This window comes from Nipponia nippon, unplaced genomic scaffold (assembly GCF_047370975.1).
Source record: "Nipponia nippon isolate SJK-2023a ecotype South Korea unplaced genomic scaffold, ASM4737097v1 scaffold_28, whole genome shotgun sequence".
NCBI classification, from domain to species: Eukaryota; Metazoa; Chordata; class Aves; order Pelecaniformes; family Threskiornithidae; genus Nipponia; species Nipponia nippon.
The window spans coordinates 1,860,846-1,880,800 of NW_028262345.1; the positions used below are offsets into that span (position 1 = coordinate 1,860,846).

Here is a 19,955-nt window from a genome sequence, read left to right on the forward strand (position 1 = left end):
ATGACATCATTGTCATCACCTCTTCTCCAGTTTGCGTGTCAGTCAGTGCGAAACACCGGTTTCTTTCAGTGCAGATGTTCTGCCACTATTTAAGGACACGTTTCTGGCTTTAAAACTAATTGCGCCAAATGTGCATTGATGCTGCTATTCTAATTTCACCACATTACTTATAAAAAAAATAATAGATCCTTGTACAAAATGTCACATAGTTATATGACATTTCCATTCTCAACTTCCATAGTCTTTAGTGTCCCTTACAAGCGCTATTTTCTGAAATGGTTGAAGGGAATATTGCTGAAATGTTGCAGATGGGGGTAAATCTGCAATAGATCAATAAGCAGCCCAGTTTTAATTAAAACAGCTGACTGGTCCACTAGTCACTTATTATAGTCTCTTTTTTTATGGTATTTGAAAACCTTTAAATCTCTTTTACTGCAGTCCTCTGGCACATATAATTTTCTTTCCAACTTGGCCAAATTCAGTTGGAAAATGGAGTTAACAAGTTTTTTGAAAACTGATACATTTTAATGTAAATATTTTATTGTGCAATATCAATACATGAGTAAATAACAGAACATTGAGTTAAGCTTTTCCCTTTTCTTAAAAACAGAGGTATTTTTTTCTTTCTCCCCAGCCCAAAATGTACAAGCTCTTTATAAACCTTTGGATAGGGGCTTTCATTCGAGGTTGAATTTATATAGCATTTAAAAGTGCTATATAAATTAATATACTTTCAATACTTAAATATTTACATAGTGCTTGGTGAGTATTAATGTTCACAATCCCTCTGTGAGCTAACACATTTAAAGGATGGCAAAAAAGCTGAAAAAAAAAAAGAAAAGGATTTGTTAATTTGGGGTATGTGAAGATTTGATTTTTGGGGCACAGCAGAAACTGAAGTAATTGGCTGCACGTTACCCAGTACCTCTTGCAATCAAGTCACAAATGTCTAAGTACAGAGGCATGCAAAGCATGAGGGCCCTCACAAGAGTCTCTATTTCCACAGCCATGTGGTGCCAGTGTCAGAGGTCAGAGCAACAGTACAACCAGAATAGACCTAGCCCTCTGCCTCGACATATTCAGATGTAATAATTTATGATAGGACAGTGGCTGTTAATGCAAAAGAAAGCGGCATCCCTCTACGCAAGCATGACATACCAAACAGATACTTGATTCACTTTGCAGTATTTTTACTGAGACAGCCTCGATTACAACAGCGTTATCCTCGTTTTCCTGAAAAGCAATTTCAGTCTGGTAACTTTTGAGGAAGTCTCACAGATAAGCACAAGGTATGACCTCAGCTTCACTCTCACCTCCAGTAACATAGCCTTCTCCTAGTGCTACGCTGCAGACACGCCAGCGTGTAAGAGCTCAAGTCCTGTCACGAGGCTGCAACACAGCATATTCTGCTTCAAAAGCGAGGCCATCAGTGCTCAGTTCACTACCTAAAATAACAAGCAACAAATTAAAATTTGAATTCATTAGGAATAACCAATTCCCCCTCATACATAGATCAGTGCTCCCTAGGAAAAAAAGTCCTCAGAAAAAAAAGTTCTAAGCCACCAGAGATCTTGTTCTTTCCTTGGTGGTCATCAAGAGCTCTGCAAGCAACTGAATTCATGCAGCTGCTGGGTGGCAGGGTGGAAGGGAGATTGAGACAGCGTCTCCAGAAAATGCAAATGCAATTCCAGCAACTGAAAAAAGCCAAACACTTTCAGCAGAGAAAGGCTTTGGCGTTGGATGCTTTCAGATGAGTAGAAACAGCAGATTATGCTACTGCAGGTGTGTTGACACTCACAATGGTCACTGTTAATTCCGCATGTAGATATATTCCAGATGAGAACCGGTAGTTATCTGTTGCCTGTGACAACAGTACCAGTTTGAATGAATGCTGCAAGGCTGCGGCATTCCCTAGAACACCTTTCCTGTTGTTAATCCTGTCAGATAGGTGGCAGCTTTCATTTCCTTCCAAGAATCCCATTTTATATGCTTGGTTCCAGGGTTTTTAGTGCCCTTTTCCCAGTACATCTGTGCTAACAAAGCACTGAGAATCTCATCCTCACCTTTGGCTGCTACTGTTTATTCTTTAAGAAGTGTTTCATGTGAACATCTCTGCCCATTATCACTTCCAAGACCACAACTGTGTCATCGGAAAGAACATATTTATGATTGCAAAAACGTGCCCTGAAAGGGCAATGTTAAACTCTTGATGAAAAGGGCAAACAGAAGTCAGCTAGGAATGTGTCTGGTACCATTAAAGTCACTGGGAACATCAACTTCAGCAACCTGATGTGCCAAGATCCTTCCAGTACCTGGAGAATGAGTTCACAGAAGTGAGAAAGTCTTCAAATATTCTCACCATTCTCCTAAATTCCACAAATTAAAGCATAAAATTGATCTAGCCTGTGAATGGTAATGTTATGCAGTTCTTTTAATTAAAAAAAACTTGATTGAAGATTTAAATGGCAGATCATATCATTCGTACTAGCTCTGCGTGACAGATATGTGCAAGTTAGAGGTTGCAGCGGTAGAGCTGAGTCAGCCTTGGTTTTAGGAAGTCGAATGCAAACTGAATTTAGAAAATTACTACAGCATGTGGTGGGCTTGAGTAAAGAGAACTCCTTACTCCAGCACAATTCAGCAATATAAAAAACACTAAACAGTGCTTCTAGAAAAAATATACCACCCAACTGGCACGAGTGATATACAGTTAACTGCCACAACTCATCACAAGCCACACTGCGCTTAGGACAAGACCTCTATGCGTTAACAAGGCTGTATGAGGAGCATAAGGCAATGCAAAACTTATTAGCCAACTAAAACTTGATCCAGCATCCAGCTATGTATGTGCCTTTGGGAAATAATACTTCTCCAAAACCCATAAATAACATTAGAAAGTTGCCAGTCTGCTCTGGAATGGGACATCTATATTTGGCTGCGTAATTTCTTTGTGGAATTCTAGGGTTCCTGCAGTTTTGCAGCTCAGTCTTCCATCTGTAACTCAAAAGGACAACACATTGCAGACAAGGTGTAGAAAGCCCAGCAGCAACGAGATGAAGGAAACTGCTGAAGAAACTGGGTTTAAGATATAAAGGTATACACAGAGGATGGAGATGTTCTATAGAAAGAGGGCAACAGAAAATATGCAGAGACCTTCTAGGCCTCGAAAGATAATGCAAGGCAGATAGGAGTTTAAAAAAAAAAGAAAGGTGATTTCTATGGGAATACAGTGAAGTTTAGAAAAGTGAAAGGATGGAGAATAAATAAGAACAGATGCCTTGCAAGTGGAGTCGTACCTTAAAAATAGGGATAAAAGGAGTAATGGCAGGCGTGAGGAAAAACAGCACAGGAATCCATGAAAAGGAAGTGACACAGTGAATAGTGGACAACAAGCCTTTCTGCTTCTACTCAAAGACATCTTTAAAAGGGCTTGGCAGGGAAGGGAGGAAAAGTCTACCCTTTACTGCATCAATGAATTCTTAACTCTTGATGGCCATTTTCCTGCTCTGTTCTGTGCCCAAAACAGTGCCATTCAACTGGCTTTCACATCATAACTTCATGCAGGTATTCTGAGATTTTTCTGGGGGGAGATTTAAACAGCAGTTTGTGCTACGTTAATCTCAACCAGCACGATCCTGGCCTACAGCATGTAACAGACTGTTGGGGAACCTATCGTAACGTTAACACTCACTCTACCCTAACGGCAAACTTCAAAATAACCCCTTCTCTTAGGTTTAGAAATATTACTGCTTTGCTGAAGTACATCAGCACAGAAAAGGTGGCAATGCATTAGAAAAAGAAAAATACATCTATCAAGGATGCTTAAGGCTAGAACAACAAGAGTGTGGCTGCTCAAGGAAGCCGCCGCTCCCTTCAGTACTCTGCATATGAATCTTAGCGTCCGGAAAATGTGCTAAGTCTATGATCTCTCATTTTCTAGATGGAGGGCAAAACCAATGATCACGGTGAATTTCACTGGACAATTTGTTTGTCTGAAGAAGGCTACCCAAGACAAATGCAATGTCTGAAAGATACCAGCAATCATTTTTGGAATAGATGTGCACATCTGTAGGATTTATTATCCAGGAAAGGAAATTACCTCCAATATATCATTTAATAGAGTAATGAGCCCACACTCAGATTTAGGATCCCAAATGCAAAAACAGAAGAGAGCCTAGCCACCTTTTTAGCTAACCATCGGTTTTCAGAGCATACAAAAACTGGGTGTTTATGCTGCTCATTTTCTCTCTCCAGATGGATGCGAGGTTCTGGGCGCTGGCAGGATCTCCAGGCAGAATAATGCCCGATCCTTCTCCAAAGGGCTGTAGCAAACACAACCTGACACGCAGGACTCAAAAGGCAGGGGATCTAAAGGTCTACAAATAAAGGCATAGTCAAGACACTGGGGGGAGAGAGGAAGGAGAGGCTGCATTACAGAAAATATTTAGTAAACTCTCACCCTGTTGCATCGTAATATCTTCCTACAATGGGCTGAAGGCATCCTGTCATCTTTCTCTCTTCTAGTCCACCTGTGAAGACAGAAGCGTTGTTTAGTCTCCGAAGATGGCAGGATCAGGCATTCATATAAAGGCAACCAAACCATCCCAACTGAAATAAGCTGAGCAGTGCAGTTTGTGGTAAAAAAAGCCATACGAGAGCTTAAAGAGAAAAAACCTCACAATTAAAAGAAATCCACCAACACCTGAGCATATTTTCCATAGATATTGGCTCATTACGATGCTGAGATTTCTCCTGTTGTCCTTGGACAATGTTTCTTTCCTCTCTCCTCGTCTGCTTGCCAGTCTCACTCAGACAGTCTCATCTGAACAGTGTGAAAGGTTGTTCATTTTAGAGAGGTCTTTCATGAAAAATGAAAATTCAAATATGTTATAATTAGCTGCAGTTCCACATAAGTCAGTATTATTGCAGCTTTTATATTAGATCTGAATTTGTCCCACAAATGTGCGTGTCAAGTATTACAGTAGAATGATTAATGATATCACACATAATGGAAGGATTAAGCATTGATGCAGGAGAGTTGCTCAAGAGGAACAATTTTAACTTCTTTCCATTCATAATTTATTTTTGTCCTGTACTGTAAAAGAAACCTGAAATTGAAAATAAAAATGGCTTGTATTACTGGCAAGCAAAAGAAGAGATCTGATTCATGATTGAATTCTTCATTCAGTATTCATTGCTGGATTAAAAGCCAAATCATCGTAACAAATAGCACGGCAATGAACAACATCAAATATAAAAACCTCAGGACTTGTCCTGCTGAATAAATGTACAATCACTTCCAGCAGCTTTGAAGATAAGTGCAATTCAACAACAAAAAATCTACCCCTCCCTCCGCAATCAGGTCTGATTCAGTGCCTGTTACATCAGGCATCATAGAATAACCTGTGCTAACAAGCTCTTTTACTGCATACAGAAGTTGCCTTTTATTTCCCCCCCATCCCTTGTTTGTGCAGTTACTCAGTTTGCAAGCAACAGGGTGTGTTAGGAAGTAACTTGTGACACAGGAACAGACAATAGGGAATTTTAAGATGTCTAGGAGACATGTCACATGTGATACTGCAAAGCTTTATTACTGGGAACCATTGTTCTCCATCAGCTGCGTGATACTTTTAAGTGCTTATTTTTCTGGTACACTTAAAAGCAAAATAACTCCACCAAAAATCACCTCCTCACTTGATATCAGCATAGACTGCTGCAGTTTGCATCATTCTATTCAAACAAATATTAAGATACATTTCCTGTTACAATCATCTTTAGAAGCTTCATGGCTCCCAATCACCCAGTCATTCTTATATCAACAGAGGTATGTTTATTTTAGTTTCTTGAAATGCACACCCTGGAGAGAAGGGAGTTGCGCACAAGGTATCACAGGGAAGAGCAGGACCTGCAGCTTTGCCCTCCGGCGCCTGTCACCAAGCCACGCTTCAGGAAGGAGCTGAAGGGTGTTGTGCGGATTAGCAGCCTAGTCTTCAACACAGTTAGGGGGAAATCAGTGGGATTTTGGAATTCCCAGGCATGGGAATTCATATTTGCAGACCTCACTCTAGAACTTTTTTTAAATGCCCCAGATACAGACAGTGCTCTGTAGTACTATTTATTTATAAACTCATTTAAGAGAGCAGCTTCATATTCTGCACTGGGTTTTTCAACCTTTGAAATGTACGGTTCTTTGGAGGGCCACAAGATAATGAGAAGTAGCAGTACTTTCGCAGCTTTCAAGCTCCTAAGGCAGCAAGAAGTCAGAAGATAGGTTCTCTTGGCGATAAGAAATAAAGAAATACGTGTATTTGAAGTCTGGTTCAGTTCAATAAAGGCATACAGCAAGACACAGCTGAAAGGAACTAGGACATCTGAGAAGATGAATCCCAATGTCTCCAAGGGAAGGAGTGGACCGCCTACAACTTCCACCAGCAGACCCATGGCCCGAGGGGGAGAACAGCCCCCTCCATCCCTTTCCTGAATCACATTTTTCTCAGAAGATGAGTCAGCCCCCCGAGAGATCTTTGTTTTAACAAAACCCATGTCGCTTCTCCTGTAACTTTCCAGTTGTCATTTCCCATGTCTTGCAAAAGGCTGAATTAAAAGTTGCTGGTTTTATTTTACAACTTTTTTACTACGATTTTCCCTCGCACACGGGAAGAGAGAGTAGCCTGTGCTCTAGCTGTCCCAGTTTGCCAAAGGTCAAAGGCCCTTTTTTCTCCCCCAACAACGAAGGCATTTTGCCCCACAATGATGAAAACACCAGTGTGCAGGAGAGCTTCACACCGATACCAGCATGTTCTGCGTTTTATGAAACAAATTACAAGGCTTCTTCCAAGTCTAGGTTTTCCTGCCTTGTCTCAGTCATTTGGTTGACTCCCTGAGGTCTATACCAAGATGTAGCTCATTGGCTAAGTTATATAAAAGGAGTCTTAAGTAGAGCACTCTATTGAGGTTTGAGTTTTCCCTTTAAAATGCAAATGGCTGGTAGTTAATTCCCTTTTGGGATTTAAGAGCTGAGTTTAAAATGGAAAATGATGATACAAAAATATACTTCAGAAAGCATTGCAGTATGAGTAATGAAAGATTCGCCACATGAATACAGATTCTTCTGGTCAGCCAGACATCTTCATTTATCTGCATTTTAATAGTTTCCCTCAAAACTGCTTTTGGCTAAATTTTTCCTCAACTTATTACCTGGTGCAGTCTCAGTGGACCACAATGAGGGCAAAATTTGACCACATTTTCATTTTCTTGAAATCTCATATATCAGCACATTTAAATGTATCAATATTCTATCGGTATTATAAATATCTCCCTCTTTTCTGTTGAAAAGTCTAATGAGACCTTTTCCATACTTCCTGAAAATAGAGCTGGATGACAGACCTGTTTGCCAGCTCCTTTGTTGCCTGGAAAGGCTGAAAAGCCATCCAAAAAAGTCTCCTCTTAGCAAAGACATTAAGCCAATATTTACTTACCAATTTCAAAAGGAACGTCTTCCATCTCACTTTCTTTTTCATAATTACCAGCTTACTTCTAAGGGGAAAAAATAAGCATATATAATTATGTCCTTACATCAATTTATGCTTAAACACATACATATACATGTGCACAAACAGACACACCCTGACAACCTTTGACAGACCTGGGGGATGCAAAGTGCTCCATTTAAAATTCTGAGCACTCCACTCCTTGCACGATCAGGCCTTAAGTAACTCAGCTGGATTCCTTGTATTTGTTCTGTCTTCTGGAAAATATATCTTTACATAACCCTTCAAAAGAATTCATTTCTATGCACACGGACACCGGCACAAACACATACACCAGTTTTAATAAGCCTTATACCGGCAAAGGATGGAACTGTGTCATCATGATATGAAACCCACAGATCACATGTCTAAAAGGGAACAGCAAAGTTTCTAGCCTAAATTTAGAAGGGCCTAGCCCCATGATCTAGTTGAAGAACCAGGAATTATTTGTATTTGGATATATTAGCCTTAGCACATGGGCACAGAGCCAGAGCACATGCAGTGGTGTGAAACAGGAGCAGACCCCTGCCCAACACTACCTGCTGATCCAGCATCAGCTGCAGCAGCCCAGGGCAGGCACACGGGTAGATCCCTTGGCATGGTCAGCAAGTAAATACCTACACCATCTCCAAACCTGAAAAACAACAAATTACACAAGTCTTATTTCAAGTTTTTCCTCTGTCTATACAAGAAGAGAGAATATATCAAATATTCAAACTTTTCCTTTCTGCCCTTCTTTTGTTTCCGTGTTTTTCTGCAAATTGCATACTGTCCAAGTTCTCTGGGCTCTGTTCTCTCTTTTTTATTACAGACTGACTTCAGTCAAACCCTAGATCTAAAAGCCCCCAAACAACCAACAAAGAATGTATTTCAGTATGTTAAATTTGAGAAGTCACAATAAGGGCTGTGGTATAATACTGTGATATCACTCACAAAGGACTATTACTTCATTGTGATTGAAAACAGCATCTGGCACAGGGCAGGAAATAATTTACCAAAAAAGCATCCAAGAAGTACAGCAATGAAAAATTAGAATCAAATGAGTTTACAGCTACAGAAGTTTTTCTCTTCATTAAAGGTTCTTGCATTGTGAAAATGTTTCTTAGACATAAGGGAAGGAAAAACACCGCACACGTTAAGTCTTTTTTCTGCGCCTTCAACTCAAATGCTTGCCAATAGCTTTTCAACAATTGCATGATTCACTATTGAGTATTTCATCATGAAAGAAGCCTGCATTCTGTACGGTAGAGGGCTCTTTCATTCATTTTTATTTTGCATTTATGTTATCAACCAACATGTCAGCTGTTAAAGAAAGCCTGGTGAAAGGCTATGAAAGGAGATAAACCCCCAGCAGGTGTTACAGAAATACTGAATTGTCTTTTAGTCTTAATTACTCCTTTAATGTGTTTCTGCTGTGTTGCAGTTGCTCTATATTAAATGAAACAGTATTTTGTAAAATATTTTTTCTACAGATTCTGCAACCACTGTAAGAACTGAATGGGTAAAAATCAAACTAGGTGAAGGCCAAACTTGGGAGGGAAAAAATGAAAACAGACATCACCAGCAGGTTTCCTAGAAGTTCTGCAGGGAATTAGTGAAGAGAGGGCAGAGAAGGGGAGCCAGGCTCTAGAATTCATTACAAAGATTAACACAGAGGGAGAAGTCTCATTACAACCTTTTGCATTCAAGGAGGACCACAAGGACTTGAAGTGGCTCATTCAACTTATTAGGGTATTCTTGAATGAAACAGAACTCACTCGGGAGATGAATTCAGCCTTATCAGACTGATCTGAGAAGTTTAAAATGACCTAGACATCTTAGGTATATTCCTCTCCTTTGCCCTTCTAAATACTTCAGCAACTAAAACGGTAACTTTCAAGACAGTCTTACCACAGTGGCAAAAAAGGCATTTCAGTGTAAAAATTGGCTACTGATTGGATAGGTCTACAGCTAGCAAGTCTCTTGATCAAAATGATTAAATTTGCTTTAAGAAATGCCCTTGCTGTTACTGTGGTCCTCTACTATTCAGGCAAATTCACTAAGCAGCAAATTTCAGAACATTCTAAAAATCGGGGGTCAAATTCTGGGATCCTTTGATAAAACATACATCCCAGATCCTACCTGATCTCCCACTGTAGCACATTAGCTTTAAAGGCAGTCTTCCCAAGCAAAAGGATTTTAGAGCCCTGGGAAATAGCAATTCTACTCTGACAGCAAAACCCTCGAAACAAATCTCTGGAAGAGTCCCTGCAAAATTAAGGCAGAGCAAACCTAACATGACGCAGGACACACAAGCACTCTCAGCTGGAACTGCAGCAAATATTTTATTGTGAACTGCAGCCTCATGCTCAGGCAAGCAAATCCTGAATTTTTCCACTGTATGCAGGCTGAGGTTACAAGAGTTCAAAGCAACAGTTGAACAACTCTGTAATAACAGAGAAATGATAACTACTGTCATAACTGTGTTTAAAAAATGCTCTCACCTTACTGTGTAAATCTGCTGCTTTGAAGAAGACACCTCTGTTTCAGGTCAAGCTGGCCAGGTGCCTGGGCACACCTGGAATACATAACATTTGGGTGCACTCAAATAACATCACATGAGCTTTGACAATGAGCAGTATTTCCTGCAAGAAGAAAAAAATAAAGGAAAAAAAAAGAGAATGGCTCAAAATAATTGGGTTATGTTCTGTTCACTAAAAGATTTTGGGGAGGCAGATTGACACGTTATTTCTTTGCAGCCTACTGTATCTGCATCTTTCCTCCAGTGTCATTTGTCTGAGGCACAGTGGAGGATCTGCCAGAATTCCCTGCTCTGAGCAGCTCTGCGCTTTTCCTCTGTGCAGCAAATTTTCATGTTTTTCCTGTCTGGCTGGCAGCAGGAGTTTTTCATTTGTAGCCATCTGCACCAGGGCAGAAGCTGCAGCTTCAATCTTAATGGCTGTCTCAGATGATACCCTTTTCTTTTTGTCAGCTTTAGAGATAAGGCAGCATTGAACTCACTGACAAATCTTGGCACTTGCTATACATTAACTCCATTTGATACCTACTATTCTCCTAAGACACTTGTTTTCAAAGGCATTGAGGTATCAGTCTATAGTGTGGGTGGAATACACTTACCTTTCAAACTCAGTTTAGTTTCAAAACATCCCCTCCTTTAATCAGTCAGTAAAGTAAACATTCCTCTTCTACCAAGACAACTATCCTCTTGAAGGACACATCCAGCTGCAAAGAACTGCTCTACAGAAGTATTTCAAATGCAATCCAGGATGACATCTGAATCAATACAGCCCCTTGCCGCTGCAGGTGCCTGTCTGCACAACTCTCCCTGCAGGGTCAGGTACTCAAACAGGACGCTGCGGTCTCCTGCGCCGGAGATATCAATAGCAATGCAACTCTACTAACGTTGCAAAGGTTGGCTTTCCTTATACTTAGCCACAAAATCCCAGAACCCTCTAGGAAAATTTCAACAGTATTTTTTCTTTTCGAAGGTCTAACTTGATAATTATTATGAGAAAAGATTAGTGAAAAACTTGAAAGTACAATAAATAAAGACTCAAACCTCAGGAAAAGAGGTAAAGCCTACAAACTCCTCCAAAATTATAGTTTTTTTGAACTAGACCCACAAGCTTTTAATAAATAGAGTAACAGTACAAACATTACATTTAAGACAAACTCTAAAGCAAAACTTACGGGAAAAAAACGCCAACAGCCTACTTCACCTAAAATTGGAACAACTGTAGGGACAAAGCTTTACCTGTAGCACCTAAGCAGTAGACAAACACCCTGCCAGGCCCCTGAGACCACTAATAAATCCTACTGATCCTGAGCAGCTTCACCTGTGGCCTCCACCCACGGGCCCAGGAGCTCTATTTAAGCCGAGCCCTGGGACCTCATTCTGTGCCTGAGTGGTCCTAGAGAAATGTTGGGGTCTAGCTACCTGGCTATGGATCTCCAACATCACTTCCCAGCTTGATCTTGAGCCTGCCTCATTGCTATGGACTTAATACGTGATTACTGGGTTTTGTCTGATCCTGATTGTCCTTACTAGGCTGCATCATGACCTGCAGATTTAATTTGTGTCTGGATCTCAGACCTGCCTCATCCTCTTGAACTTGCCTGATGACCTGCATCCTTAAATGACCCTGACTACTCTCTCCAGATAAGCCTTGTTCATCTTATTCAGGTGCTGAAGGATGAGACCGTAGCTGGTGAGTACTTTTACAAACTTGGGGGATCCAGAGTTTTAGGTAAGAGCTAGAGGCTTTCCAGGGAAGATGATTTTTTTACTCTTACAAATCACAAAGGGTTTCTAAAGCTGCTTTGGAAAATGCATTGTATAAGATGAAAGCTTCTTCTGAAATGCCCTGTTGCCCCACTCCAGCAGAGGAGCTAGTGACAGATGAGGGAATGAAGAACATCCTACACAAAGGAAGATGAAAGAAGTTGTTGATGAGGCCTTCTGCAGGCAGCTGAAAGTAGCCTTATGATCACACCCCATGATTCTCATGGGGGACTTCAAGCACCCTGGTATCTGCTGGAAAGACAACAGAGCCTACAATAAGTAGGATTGTAACCCTAGACTTCAAGAGAGGTAACTTCAGTCTCTTCAAGGATCCATTTGGAAGAATCTTATGGATTGGGCTCTAGCAGCTAGGAGCGAGTCCAACAGAGCTGGTTAATTTTCAAGCATCACTTCCTCTGAGCTCAAGATTGATGCATCCCTATGAGTAAGAAATCAAGGAAAGAGGGCAGGAGACCTGCATGGATGAGAAAGGACCTTCTGGCAAAACTCAAATGGAAGAAGGAAGCTTATGGAATGTGCAAAAAGGGAAAGGCCACTTGGGAGGAACATGGGAACACTGTTAGAGTACGCAGGGATGTGGTGAGGAAGGCTAAGGTCCACTTGGAATTAAATCTGGCAAGGGATGTCAAGGACAACAAGAAGGCCTTTCTCAAGTACATCAGTAGCAAAAGAAAGACTAGGGAAAATGTGAGCCCACTGCTAAATGAGGTGGGCACCCTGGTGACAGAGGATACAGAAAAGATAGAGTTACTAAATACTTTGCTTCAGTCTTTACTGCTAAGGCTGGCCCTCAGGAACCCCAGACCCTGGAGGTAGGAGAGAAGGTCTGGAATAAGGAAGACTTTCCCTTGGTTGAGTAGGAATGGGTTAGAGATCATTTAGGCAGAGAGGACAGCCACAAATCTATGGACCCCGAAGGGATGCACCCACAAGTGCTGAGGGAGCTGGCAGATGTTATTGCTAAGCCACTCTCCATCCTCTTTGGAAGGTCACGGAGAACAGCAGAGGTGCCTGAGGACTAGAGGAAAGCCGATGTCACTCCAATCTTCAAAAAGGGCAAGAAGGAAGACACAGGAAACTACAGGCCAGTCAGCTTTGCCTCCATTCCTGGAAAGGTTATGGAACAGCTCATTCTGGGTGTCATCTCTAAGTATGTGGAAGAAAAGAAGGTTATCGGGAGCAGTCAACATGGATTCACCAAGGGGAAATCATACTTGACCATAGCTTTCTATGATGGCATGACTGGCTGGGTAGATGAGGGGAGAGCAGTGGATGTTGTCTACCTTGACTTCAGTAAGGCTTTTGACACTGTTTCCCATAACATCCTCATAGGTAAGCTCAGGACATGTGGGTTAGATGAGTGGACAGGCAGATGGATTAAGAACTAGCTGAACAGCAGTGCTCAGAGGGTTGTAATGAGTGGTGTAGAGTCTGGTTGGAGGCCTGTAGCTTGTAGTGTTCTCCAGGGGTCCGTACTGGGTCCAGTCTTGCTCAACTTAGTCATCAATGACCTGGATGAAGGGACAGAGTGTACTCTCAGCAAGCTTGCTAATGATAGAAAACTGGGGGGAGTGGGTGATACACCAGAAGACTGTGCTGCCATTCAGCAAGACTAGGCTAGAGTTGGGCATAGAGAGGATCCTAATGAAGTTCAAAGGCAAGTGTAGGGTCCTGCACCTAGGAAGGAATAGGCCCATGCACCAGTACAGGTTAGGGGTTGACCCGGTGGAAAGCAGCTCTGTGGAGAAGGACCTGGTGGACAACAAGTTAACGATGAGCCAGCAATGTGCCCCTGTGGCCAAGAAGGCCAATGGTATCCTGGGGTGCATTAGGAAGAGCGTGGCCAGGAGGTTGAGGGAGGTTATCCTCCCCCTCTACTCTGCCCTGGTGAGGCCACATCTGGAGTACTGTGTCTAGTTCTGGACTCCCCAGTTCAAGAAAGACAAGGAACTCCTGGAGAGAGTCCAGCGGAGGGCTACCAAGATGATTAGGGGACTGGAGCATCTCTCTTATAAGAAAAGGCTGAGAGAGCTGGGTCTGTTTAGCCTGGAGGAGACTGAGAGGGGATCTTACCAAACAAACTGTAACACAGTAAGTTCCATCTGAATATGAGGAAAAACTTCGTCACTTTGAGGGTGACAGAACAGGCTGCCCAGAGAGGCTGTAGAGTCTCCTTCTCTGGAGAATATTTGAAACCCGCCTGGACGCAATCCTCTGCAACCTGCTCTAGGTGAACCTGCTTTAGCAGGGGGGTTGGGCTAGATGATCTCCAGAGGTCCCTTCCAACCCCAACCATTCTGTGAAATGTGGCTTGCTTAGTCTAACGAAATAAACTTCAGGAAAGACTATGACTGCTGTCTATAAATACATCAGGAGAGTAAACACTGGGGGAAGAAAAAAGTCCCCTGTTTAAAGTACATAAAAATGTTGGCACAAGAACAAATAAGTAAAATGGGCCTTGGAAAAAAAAAAGCCTTGTCTTCAGTGACATTTTTAGTCTCTTGTTCAAGGCTGCAAGAACAAAGTCTTAATTTTTCCCAAGAGAAAGCTCGCTTAGATTATATACTATGGTGTCTGTGATGGATAGGACTCACTGGCATGGAACACCCGCCCGTGCCAGCTCCTACATCCATGAGTAGGTCAGATTTCTTAGTTTCTAAATTCTGGGGAAGGAGGAAGACTGACCATCAGACAGATACAAATATATTTGTCTTCATACATATTGAAAAATAATACCAAGTTTTCCCAGCCACAGGCTTTTTCTGTTCTATAAAAAGTCCAGGTAAACAGTGCATGATTGGCACATATACTAAATTAGATGATAAAATATGACCTTTTTTTTAAAGTAGCTGCTGTTTAAACATCTAATGTAAGTTATCACTGAACTTTTTTCCATGTTGCCTCTCTTTATTAAGTATATCCAGAAGCAGGAGAAATATCTCTGAAGATCCCTCCTTTCCCAACAGAAGCTGGGTAAGACTGACTCTGTCATCTCATCATCACTTTTTTAAAGCAACTATCAAAAGGATGTGTATTAATAAGTCCTTTCCCAGGGCTGGAGAAACTTTCTAGAAAACTTAAATCCTTTAGATCCTGTAAATCTTTGGGATGATCTTTTAAAGACTTATTATAATGCCTAGATACAGTACTAATTTCAATAGAGAATATTCAGCCTTTATTTCTGTTCAGCTTTCTAGCAAACTCAAAATATCAAAAGCATTGTTAATAGTTTTCTGAGTCGTTCCAGCTTGCTTAATGGAGAGGAAACCCAGCCTCTCTGTTTACTTTGCAGTTGATGCACAAATTATTTCCTAGTAATGACAATGCTTCTCCATAACCTGAACTGGGTAGTGGTGACACCTGAACTTGAGTGAAAAACTGGCAAAGTTGGGTACTTTCAGTTGAGTATGGTAAGGCTATTCATGGTTGAAGATATTTCCCAGAGAAGAAATGCATATACTTCAGCTGGAATCCCAGCTGAAGAAGTAGTTGACCTGGATTTGAAGTTAAGCTACCTCTGTCCAGTGCAGATTTCTGGGAAATGCTCCAATAATTAAGAAGTCTTGCAATGCAAAGAACAACTCTGCTGCACCGGTGTTCCTGTACTTGCCACAGCCTCTGAGCTTGGACGCTTCCTAGGACCACAAGCTCCCGGCTGCCTTGCTTAAGAGCCAGGACTCCACAACAGCAGCTGTGCATAAGAATGAAAAATGTTTTTCTCACCCTGGAAAAGCTTGCAAACAGGCACTTTACATCAAAACTTGTGAAATGCTAAACTCTCTTAGTTGATTTCTATCTTCCCCTAAACCCAAAGATCTCAAGACTCCATCAGGAGCAGCAGCCTTAATAAATGTTGTTATAATGAAGTCAGGGAGATATTGGTGTGTGAGCAGCAAAGTGTTTTCCCTGCAGGCATTTTTGCAGCCAGAACTCTTTTCCCATCCCTGCACCACAGCATGGCTTTGCTAAATTGGTTTTCATGGTGAACTGAAAAGCTCCCTTTTCCTAAGACTTGATGCGCCTTTCACAAAATGCACAGTAAAGATTGGGGGGGGAGGGGCAGCGGCGGCTATGTGAATTGTTTCCTTGCTTATTACTGTGCCTGTTTCCTATATTTCTTATTAAATATTGGGGGATAAATGCCATTTGTGGGTACAGATGAGGCAAAAGGGTAGCCAATAGTGAATGTATGGGATGAAATGCTGCCTCTAATGGCATGTTTTTCATTTAGTTTTAAGGAAAATCACTTTTAAAATATAGATATGATTCTGTGCCATTAAAACCACTAACCCTCAAACTTCTTCTAGTCAAACCTTTCCTTGCAGTATAAGGGGATTAATTCAGCTTCTTAAAAAAACTAGATAAAATTTTTTTGGGGGGAGAAATGACTCTGAGAACCAAAATAGGATAACTTTGTTGTATTTGTATGTTTTACATGAGGCCATCTTAATTAAATTTATTCTGGCTTGCTCTAAATCAGTAAACTCATATCACTACCTTCACCATGTTTTGTATTCTCTGTGCAGGATGTAAAGTAATTACATTTCAGTTGCATTATAATTTAGCAGGTTCTAACAGAAACATGGAGAGAGCTGAAGTTTTTCCATCTTCTAGATTGGTGTTTTAAATCACAGCCAGCCGCTGACTTGCACAAGGGAAGTTAGATGGGTACCACAATGCATAGCCCAATTCCGTGCACAGTTTAATTTGGAAATCTAGGCGCAAGTACCTACTTAGCATGCACAGACTTAGTCCGGGAGGTCAACAGGGCCAGCGAGGCATCGTCTGCTTCTATAACTCAAATGAGTTTACAGCGCTTGAGCATTTTTCTTGGTCATGTTTTAATCTACATGCTTCTCGGGATGGGATAATGTCGTGAAGAAAAATCAAATAACCTCAACAAAACCAGAAGCAAAGAGGTATAGCTGGGAAAAGAACAGACAAGCTTTCTAGGAGGTCTGAAAGACAGAGGGTTGGTGAGCAGCTTTAGGGGACTGTGGTCCAGGTGTGAGAGGCTTGTTTTTAAGGCAAAGGCTTGTGGCAGTGGTTTTACTAGGTGAAGGGAATGGATGAAGAGGGTCAAGTGAAAGAGGTCAAAAAGATATTTGCAAGTAAATGAAATGGGGTGAGGCTGCAGTATGCTTTTCCACCTGGAACGAGGGAGAAAATGGCCCTTGCTGGGAGGATGTCAGTATGCACGCTTCGATCTGGGAGACGGTGCCGCGGTCTGGAAAAACGAGCCTTGTAGTGGCCACGGGGAAGAGAGAAAACAGGCAAGACTGGACACGTGCAGCAGAGGCCGTGCTGAAACAGCAGTATACAAATGAGGTGGTGCAGAGATGGAGATACAGATCCCAGGACGTGAGGGGGGGAAGAAAGAGGATTCAACCAAGGGTTACAGCGCTGCTCCAGACAATACAGACGAATGGGGAAATTATTTTATGTAGCTTATTTGAACTCTGAAGATTAGAAATAAACAAACAAACTTAATGTGAAGGCTTGTCTCTCTCTGACAGCATGATGCTATTGGAAAAACAAAGCCTGTGCTGGAGCATCAGAAACAACACATTAAATGTGGGAAATACAATAGGCATTACATCAGATTCCAGATACTGCAGATGATGAATCAGACCAGCATGCTTTTTCTACATCTGGCAGCTTGTTGCATCCACTGTACACTTGCACTGAATACATCTTTCCAAGCTAAGAGGGGGGGGGGGGGGGGGGGGAGAAAACAACCTGTGGGATAACTTCTGACCCATGTACCGGGAAAGGACAGCCCTGTTCTGAGGTCCTGTGCTGTGTTGTGCCCAATTGTAGAACTACATGTTTCTATGAAAACGTGGCACAAGAGCGTGTTTGTATCGGAATCAGTAAGACTTCCAAATGTTAGGGAGACTCTGGGAAACCCCAAATAAAAATACAGCGCTTTGAAAATGCTTTGATTATTTTTTTAAAATGAATACAAAATGCTGTTAAGACTTATGGGAAATAAAGCAGTTTTGTTTGGTCTTATGTATTTCCTTGTGCGATTTGTTATCCCAACATTTCAGCATGGTATAATGAAATCAAAACTCTTTCTGTAGGATAGAGGAATAAACTGACTCCATAACTTTCATAATTCAAGTTAAGAGAACTGCCCAGAGTCGTCAAGCAGTATTGTGGAGGGAGAAAAAAAAAGCCCAACAAACTTCCCTTAACTGGGTAACTAATTCTGCTCACTTCAGTTTTAAAATTCTTTCTTATCTAACAATTTAAGGTTAAGTTACTAAGCACAAGTTAGAAAATTCACATCTGTGTTTTTCTTTTTTTATCTTGATTGCTCAGGGAAGAGACAGGTCAGTACCACAGGGGACGATTTCAATATATATTTGCGCCTCTTAATTGATAAGACTAGATCAGGCTTTAGAACGACAGACCTAGTGGAGAAGTACGCTTAATTGCACCAAGATCTGACCCTCTCGCTGTTCTCCTAGGGCAGAGAATGAGCAGAACCAGTTTTGGTAAAAGCAGTGATTCCTCTTTAACCAAAATTTACCCTTCCTCTGTTACTGGGTTTTGGGTCAGCTGGCCACAATAGCCCATTGCAGGATCTGTAGCTGCCCACGCTTCAGTGGAACACTGTTTATTATGTACGTGCACACACACGCAGTTCATGAAGCCGTTTGGAATAAACTTGAAAGGTATTAAACACAGAGATTGTCTTATTTAAGAAATATCTACTGAATTACTACATCAAATAGCTTTCTGAGCCTATGCTAATCACAAATAAGGAATAAGAAAAGCAGTATTTTTCCATGCCACTGTAATACAAACACCTCTTTAAGACGAGCAGCAACAAAAGTACAGCAATAACTCCAACTGGAATGACCAATTAGTTAAATTTCCGAACAATAGTAATTATTATCCGTCCCTGAGCTGACATTTAGGACTCGGACATGTATACCATGAAAAAAAGAAGAAATGCCAGCGCCAGCCTGGGTCCCTTTAGGCAGAAGGAGCCCTTTTGGGGGCATTTCCTTATGGGCTGACCCTCGATAGATAGTAATGGCTCTTGCTTCAGCTTTTGATTTATAAGTATATAAGTAAAATTACAGTGAAGCCCGCTGGACTGCTATTTTTGACACAATTTCAGAGAATTATACTCCAGGGGGCTGCAGAGGATTGCGGCTGGGAGGAGCCCACGGGGGATTTCGGGCTCGCCTCCTTATCCAGCGGGGGCGAGGGAGACGGACCGGCCCTCCCTGCCGTGTAAACGGGGGGGCCCGGCCGCCCCCCGCCCCAAAATCACTGCACGTCACTCGGAGACCGGCCCCCCCCCCCCCGCTCCTCCCCGCCGCCAGGGGGCGCCCTGCCCCGCCCTCCCAGCAGGGGGCGCTGCTCGCGTCCCCCCCTCCACACACCTCCTCCCCCAGCAGGGGGCGGAGCACCGCGATAAGAGGCGCGCTCTGATTGGCGGTAAGGCACCCGGCGGAGCGGAGCTGGGATGAGAGCGGAGCTCTGATTGGTCGTCGGCACCCAAAGGGGGGAGTAAAGGCCCGGGCAGGGGTCCCCTTCCCCTCCCCTCCCCGTGGATCGTGGCCCCCCCCCCGCTCCCCGGCCCCCTGACCTGGCCTCCTCCGAGTCTTTTCTTGAAGACTTTTGTGCCCTATCTTGGCGGGCGGAGGCGTTTCAACCAATCAGCGTGCGGCGTCGCCGCCTGTTGCCAGGCAGATTATGGTAATGAGGTCCGGGCGGCCGCCCCCCCCCCTCCCGCTCTGCAGCTACCATTGTGAGGTGAGGACAGGTGGGGGGGTTTGGGGCCGCAGCGGGGCCGGCGGCGGCGGCCGGGACGCGGCACCCTCACGGGACCCCCTCAGGTAACGCGATGGGACGGTCCGGGAGGGAAGCCCGATCCGGGAGCGCCGCGGGGACCCGCCGGGGGTTTTGGACTTGTTGTTTTAGTCGCACCCAAGATGGCGCCCGGAGCTGGCGGCTCCTTAGCGCTGGGGACGGGATAAACCGTTGGCTCCCGGGAGTGGGGGGGGGGGGGGGGGGGGAGCAGGGCGCAGTCATTCCCCTTCCCCCCCCGCGGAAGAGGTACAGTCCGCTTCCCCCCCCTCCCCGCCCCAGCCGGGATCCCC

General features: G+C 42.9%; 1 protein-coding gene and 1 long non-coding RNA gene across 15 annotated transcripts in view; one reads left to right on the plus strand and one right to left on the minus strand.

The window, feature by feature from the left end:
* Positions 1 to 35: 35 nt before the first annotated feature.
* Positions 36 to 19,571, minus strand: LOC148054978 (uncharacterized). 8 transcript variants are annotated; one of them, XR_015706019.1, is made up of 8 exons: positions 19,442 to 19,571; positions 10,013 to 10,153; positions 8,069 to 8,163; positions 7,479 to 7,536; positions 4,460 to 4,529; positions 1,314 to 1,445; positions 1,159 to 1,233; positions 36 to 822 (listed from the first exon to the last, which is right to left on the minus strand). It is a non-coding gene; the product is annotated as an uncharacterized LOC148054978 (long non-coding RNA). The 8 variants fall into 8 exon arrangements; XR_015706015.1 differs by having other exon boundaries at positions 36 to 1,233; XR_015706016.1 differs by having other exon boundaries at positions 1,159 to 1,445.
* Positions 19,561 to 19,955, plus strand: part of PRDM10 (PR/SET domain 10) — a 44,397-nt gene continuing 44,002 nt past the window's right edge. For 6 of the 7 annotated variants that reach the window (XM_087763249.1, XM_087763245.1, XM_087763251.1 and 3 more), the window contains exon 1: positions 19,561 to 19,691. The gene's annotated coding sequence lies outside the window, so the exon portion shown is untranslated. The remainder of the gene's footprint in view (positions 19,692 to 19,955) is intronic. The other variant, XM_087763248.1, reaches the window with a different exon arrangement.